This window comes from Jaculus jaculus, chromosome 11 (genome assembly GCF_020740685.1).
Source record: "Jaculus jaculus isolate mJacJac1 chromosome 11, mJacJac1.mat.Y.cur, whole genome shotgun sequence".
NCBI classification, from domain to species: Eukaryota; Metazoa; Chordata; class Mammalia; order Rodentia; family Dipodidae; genus Jaculus; species Jaculus jaculus.
In genome coordinates, this window is record NC_059112.1 from 111,255,896 (window position 1) to 111,262,109 (window position 6,214).

Below are 6,214 nucleotides of genomic sequence, written 5' to 3' on the forward strand. Positions count from 1 at the left end.
ATATTTGCAACAGTGTATTCCTGTCGGAGCCCAGGGAGGAGTAGAAGGCAGGGGCCTACTTCCTATCCGAGATAGAGGCTCATAGGTTCAAAGTTTCTCAGGCAAATTCCTGGTTAAAGAGGAACTGAGAAAGCAAAGAATTTTACATTTCTCCCACAGCTGATTTCTCAGTCAGCCCAATTAAGTATTTCAAAATGTGTTCTTGGGCTGGAGAGATGGCTTAGGGGTTAAGCGCTTGCCTGTGAAGCCTAAGGACCCCGGTTCGAGGCTCAGTTCCCCAGGTCCCACGTTAGCCAGATGCACAAGGGGGTGCACGCGTCTGGAGTTCGTTGGCAGAGACTGGAAGCCCTGGCGCGCCCATTCTGTCTCTCTCCCTCTACCTGTCTTTCTCTCTGTGTCTGTCGCTCTCAAATAAATAAATAAAAAATTTAAAAAAAAAAGTGTTCTTAGTTGCTGCTGTCGTCGTTATCATCATCATCATCATGGGAGACACCTTTAAAGGGGACTTCAGTGACTGACTGAGTCTGGTCTAGCGGGCTGGCACGGGGCCATGTCCGAGGTGGAAAGCAGGTCACAGCAGGAGTCACGAGCCTGCACAGGCTTAGAAGACTGGCGGGGAAGGAGAAACCTCTTTTCAGAGCAGGCGGGCAAACAACAAAACCACGCTGTCCGCAATGGTGAGAACGATGAACAGGTGTAAACTTTGCTTTCTGACAGTGCATACACACAGTGGCTTCAGAGTCAGGATCGCAGGCAGCACGCTCATCACTGGTGTCTTCCCACTTTGGGAGAGTAAATCAGTTACACATTTATTTATGGGATTCGGCCACTCTGACTTCTCGGTGGCGGTGGCAGCAGACACTGGGATTGATTTAGTTGGTGTCTCAAAAAGCCGCCGTTCCTTAATTCTCCTTCATCTTTGAAGCATTCTCTAAGGATTGTATGTTGTTTGTTGTGCTTTTTCTTATGGATGACAATGTTGCCCTATACAAGAATATCATTAAATAAGAAAAACCAGCCGGGCGTGGTGGTGCATGCCTTTAATTTCCAGCACTCCTGAGGCAGAGGTAGGAGAATTTTTGTGAGTTTGAGGCCAACCTGAGACTACATAATGAATTCCAGGTCAGCCTGAGGTAGAGTGAGACCTTACCTCGAAAAACAAAAAAACACAAACAAAACAAAACAAAACAAAACACAAAACGAAAGAAAACCCACAGGCTGGAGAGATGGCTTAGCGGTTAAGCACTTGCCTGCAAAAGACCTCGTTTCAATTCCCCAGGACCCACGTAAGCCACATGCACAAAGTGACGCAGGCATCTGGAGTTCATTTGCAGTGGCTGGAAACCCTGACGCCCCATTCTCTCTCTCTCTCTCTCTCTCTCTCTCTCTCTCTCTCTCTCTCTCTCTCTCTGCTTCTTTTTCTCTCTCTCAAGTAAATAAATGAATTAAAAAAAGAAAAGAAAAGAAAAGAAAAACTGCCTTGCTTTAGGTTTCCTTCTGCAGAACTCAGTCCATGCTCCTGCAATTCGTCCAGGTATAGTTAAGGGCTGACCAGTTCCTCTGAAACAATTTTCAACTGTCCTTCAGCGTTTAGTATGTGCTTCGCTGTTTACCAAACAATCCACCATCTTTTGCTAATGTCCCTGCCGGGCGCGCCGAAGGTCTCACTCTTCCTGGACTTTGTCCGCTCCACCCCCTTCCAGGGGTGAGCGGAGGGCGCCCTCCAGTCGAACCCCACAACCTTTTTAAAATTATTTATGTATTTATTTATTCATGGGAGAGACAGAGGAGGAGAGAGGGAGAGAATGTGTGCGCCAGGACTGCAGACAAACTTCAAACAAATGCACCACCTTGTGCCTCTGGCTTTTGTGGGTACTTGGAAATTGAACCTGGGTCCTTAGGCTTCGCAGGCAAGTCCCAGCCTGGCTTTTGGGTCTTAGGATGAGGCCATGTGGGCTCTCCACTCTCTGGTATATTCCCCTAATATTAGTGTTCCATGTCACTTCCTGTGTTCCAGGTCAGTGAGGCATTTGGGGGTGTACCTGTGTGTTCAGCTCAGCGCACCCAGCCCTGGGATAGAGAACACTGGATGAATGTGGGTGAGAGACGGCTTCTCCTGCCAGTTTCAGAGCCAAAGGTCAAGGAAAGTTACTTCAGCGTCTTTGTGTGTGATTATCACAGATTGCAAATCTTTAAGGAGATTCTTAGATGGGGTCTCTCTCTCTAGCCCAGGCTGACCTGGAATTCACTATGGAGTCTTAGGGTGGCCTCGAACTCACAGCGATCCTCCTACCTCTGCTTCTCCAGTGCTGGGATTAAAGGCGTGCGCCACCACACCCAGCTCCCAGAATGGTTTTGTTTGCTGCTTTCGGAAACTTTTTCCCTGGGAAGATACCAACATACATCTTCACCCAGAGAGGGCTCAGACCATGGATGACTGCATCAGTACCAGTATGGTGAACCAGTGAGTTTACTGGGGTTGATTACTTACAGAGCATGGAAAAGTGCTGCTTAGAGGGACGTGGAGCCTCCAAAGCAGCTGCCTTGATGAGGCTACGGGTTCTCCTGGGACGCTCCTCCCTCAGCCTCAGGATGAGGGCTTCCTTACAGAGCATTACCACACCCAGGTAATTTTAATTTGTGCTTCTCATCTTCTTGGTTTACTTGTCTTGCTTTTTTTTTTTTGAGACAGGGTCTGATATAGCCCAGGCTGGCTTGGAACTCTCTGTGTAGCCCAGGCTAGCCTTGAACTCCAGACCCTTCTGCCTCACCCAAGACCAATATAACCAGAATTTCTGGGTTAGAACAAGCTAGGCTTCTTCAGAAGTAGGTCACAGGTGCATTAAGCACATCTGTAAAGTTTTACCAGCCTCAGATGGCTGTCCAGACCTGTCCTAAAGTTCACCACACCGAATGCTACCCAGTCATTAGTCACTGAGCTGGGGTATTAAATGCCTAGAACCTTGGCTCTCAGGAGGCCAAAGTGGAGACTGAGAGGTCAAGGCCAGACTGAGTTATACAGTATGACCCTTTCTCTCTCCCCGCCATAAAAATATTTCAAAACCAGTAAAGTCAAGCCAGTGTGGTGAATCTTAGACCTAGCATTTAGGAGGCTAAGGCAGGAGGATTGTCCATGGCTTTGGCTACATAGTGAGTTTTCAGACCAGTGTGAGTTACAGAGCAAAACACTGTCTTAAAAAAAAGTGTGTGTGGGGGGGAGTCAGGCGTGGTGGCGCACGCCTTTAATCCCAGCACTCAGGAGGTAGAGGTGGATTGCTGTGAGTCGAGGCCACCGTGAGACTCCATGGTGAATTCCAGGTCAGCCTGGACTAGAGTGAGACCCTACTCTGCCTTGGACTAAGCTCAGATACTGTTTAACACTAGTTCTGAGACAGTGTGCTGCGACAGCATCCTCTGTGCCCTCTCTTTCCACAATACTGTCTAGGGGTGTATCTCTGTGGTAGAGCACTTACCCAGCCTGCACAGGGTTCAATGCCAGTACCGCAAAAAATACACACACACACACACACACACACACACACACACACACATCAAGGGGAAACGGATCAAGTCAGGTTTGACGCAGTGATGCAGGCCTATAATCTTAGCTACTCCAGAGACTGGAGCAGGAGGCTTGCTTGTTCAAAAGCTTGGGGCCAGCCTGTTTCTTAGGGAGCAGGGACGATGGCTTAGTGGTTAAAGGCACTTCCTTACAAAGCCTGCTAGCCCAAGTTCAATTCTCCAGTACCCACGTAAAGCTAGGCACATAAAGTAGTGCATGTATCTTGAGTTTGTAGCAGCAAGAAGCCCTGGTACACGACCACTTTCTTTCTTTCTCTCTCTCTCTCACACACACATACACACATATAAAGAAATATAAAATAAAAATGTGGGCTGGAGAGATGGATTATTGACTCCAAAGAAGAAACTCCAGAATAGGATTCTAGGATGAGAGGCTCTAATAATTCCTGAACAATGGCAGCTGGGAACAGGCCTGGCCTCAGGAACTCTCGGTTAGGAGCAGAAGCCTTCACCAGACACGAGACCCAAGAGCCACGGGAACAAGAAGGAATCACCTATGACAAAGAATTAGAGGGGTGCAGGGCACGGTGGCACACGCCTTAAATCCCAGCACTCTGGAGGCTGACATAGAAGGATTTCTGTGAGTTTGAGGCCAGCTTGACCTAAAGGGAGACTCTGGGGACAGGGGAATCAAAAAAAAAAAAAAAAAATTAAGAGAGAAATCTGTTGTGCTTGTTTTTCTGGAATGACAGATAGTCCCAGCCCCAGGGCCCCCTTCTTTTTTGAGGTAGGATCGCAGGGCGATCCTCCTACCTCTGCCTCCCAAGTGCTGGGGATTAAAAGCATGTGCCACCACACCCGGCTTATTTTTTGTTATTTTGAGGTAGGGTCTCACTCTAGCTCAGGGTGACCTGGAATTCACTATGCAGTCTCAGGCTGGCCTCAAAGATCATCCTACCTCATCCTTCCTAGTGCTGGGATTAAAGGCGTGCACCACCATGCCTGGCTCTCTTTGATTTTGATGTCATCCTCTTTTCCTCCTATGATGAAGATCTTGTGTAGGTGGTACCAGGCACTGGGAGGTCATTTTGTATCTGAAAGATTGCCCATCCCCACCACTGAAACTTTTCTAGTAATATTTTATTTATTCATTTGTAAGGAGAAAGAGAGAGTGAGGGGGAGAAAGAGAATAAGAATGGATGCTCCAGGGCCTCTTGCCCCAGCAAATGAACTTCAGATGCATGTGCCACATTGGGCATCTGGTTTTATGCGGGTATTGGGGAATCAAACCCAGGCTGTCAGGTTTTCAAAGAAATACCTTTAACTGCTGAGCCATTTCTCCAGCCTTTCATATATATATATTTGTCTAAAGACAGAGAGAGAATGGGCACATCAGGGCCCCTTGTCACTGCAAGTGAACTCCAGATGCCACTTTGTACATCTGGATGTAGGTGGGTGCTGGGGAATTGAACCTAAGCCAGCAGGCTTTGCAAACAAGTACCTCTAACTGCCGAGCCATCTCTCAAGCCCTGATTGTTTTTTTTTTGGGGGGGTAGGGGTTCGAGGTAGGGTCTCACTCTAGCCCAGGCTGACCTGGAATTCACTACGGAGTCTCAGGGTGGCCTCGAACTCATGGCAATCCTCCTACCTCTGCCTCCCGAGTGCTGGAATTAAAGGTGTGCGCCACCGTGCCCGGCAAGATATTTTTTTTTCCCAAATTTTTATTAACAACTTCCATGATTATAAAAAATACCCCATGGTAATACCCTTCCTCCCCCCCCACAATATATTCTTAATTAGTTAACTTATGTGTGTGTGTGTGAGAGAGAGAGAGAGAGAGAGAGAAGAGAGATACAGAGAATGTGGCATTTTGATCATCTTGCTTTATGTGGTACTGGGGGCTAGAACCTGGGTCGTTAGACTTTGCAAGCAAGTGCTTTAACAGATGAGCCGTTGCTCCAGCACAGGGCCAGCGTTTTACGAGGTTGCTGTGGACTGCACGGAGGCCCTCATGCTTTCATGGCAAGTGCTGTTAGCCACTGAGCCCTTCCCAGCCTGGCGACTCTCCTCTGTAGTGGAGAACTTGTGAACACTAACACCAGCAAATTGGGAGTGGTACTAGAGCGAGTTCTGTTTTTGCTCTAACACTGTTTCTACCTCCAAATCAAAAACAAGACACCTCATTCCGGGGATGGTGGCTCTTCTCTCATCCTTTCACAAGTTCCTCAGAGTTCAGGATGAGCTGGCTGTAAGAGCTCGTGATGCACAGTTGAGTTTAGGAGTGATTGTAGATCCCTTGTCTGCATTAGGAGTCAGTTTTCCAGCCAGTGGGTAAAAGTGCTGAAAGATTTCTTTTTACAGTAAAGAAAAACCTTCCCCTAGGTCACTCCTTGCAATTACTGCCCCCTGAATAGAATGGAGTGCATAAATATTCCTGAGGCTTTTCTCTGAAATCCAAGTTCATTGAGGAAATGGAAGGTCAATTATCCTAAAATCTGATGAGAGCTTAGCATTCAAAAACACTGTAGTTACAGGCACAGCCTTGAATGAAGACACAAACTCTTGAGATAAACTGAAATTATTCTTTTCTTTCTTTTTTAAAATTATATTTATTTACCTATGTGTGTGTGTGAGAGAGAGAGAGAGAGAGACAGGGCATGCCAGGACCTCTAGCTACTGCAAACAAACTCCA

At 47.3% G+C, this 6,214-nt stretch overlaps 1 pseudogene; it reads right to left on the minus strand.

Moving 5' to 3' along the window:
• Window positions 1-446: 446 nt before the first annotated feature.
• LOC101599822 lies at window positions 447-1,628 on the minus strand (annotated as a pseudogene).
• Window positions 1,629-6,214: the final 4,586 nt, after the last annotated feature.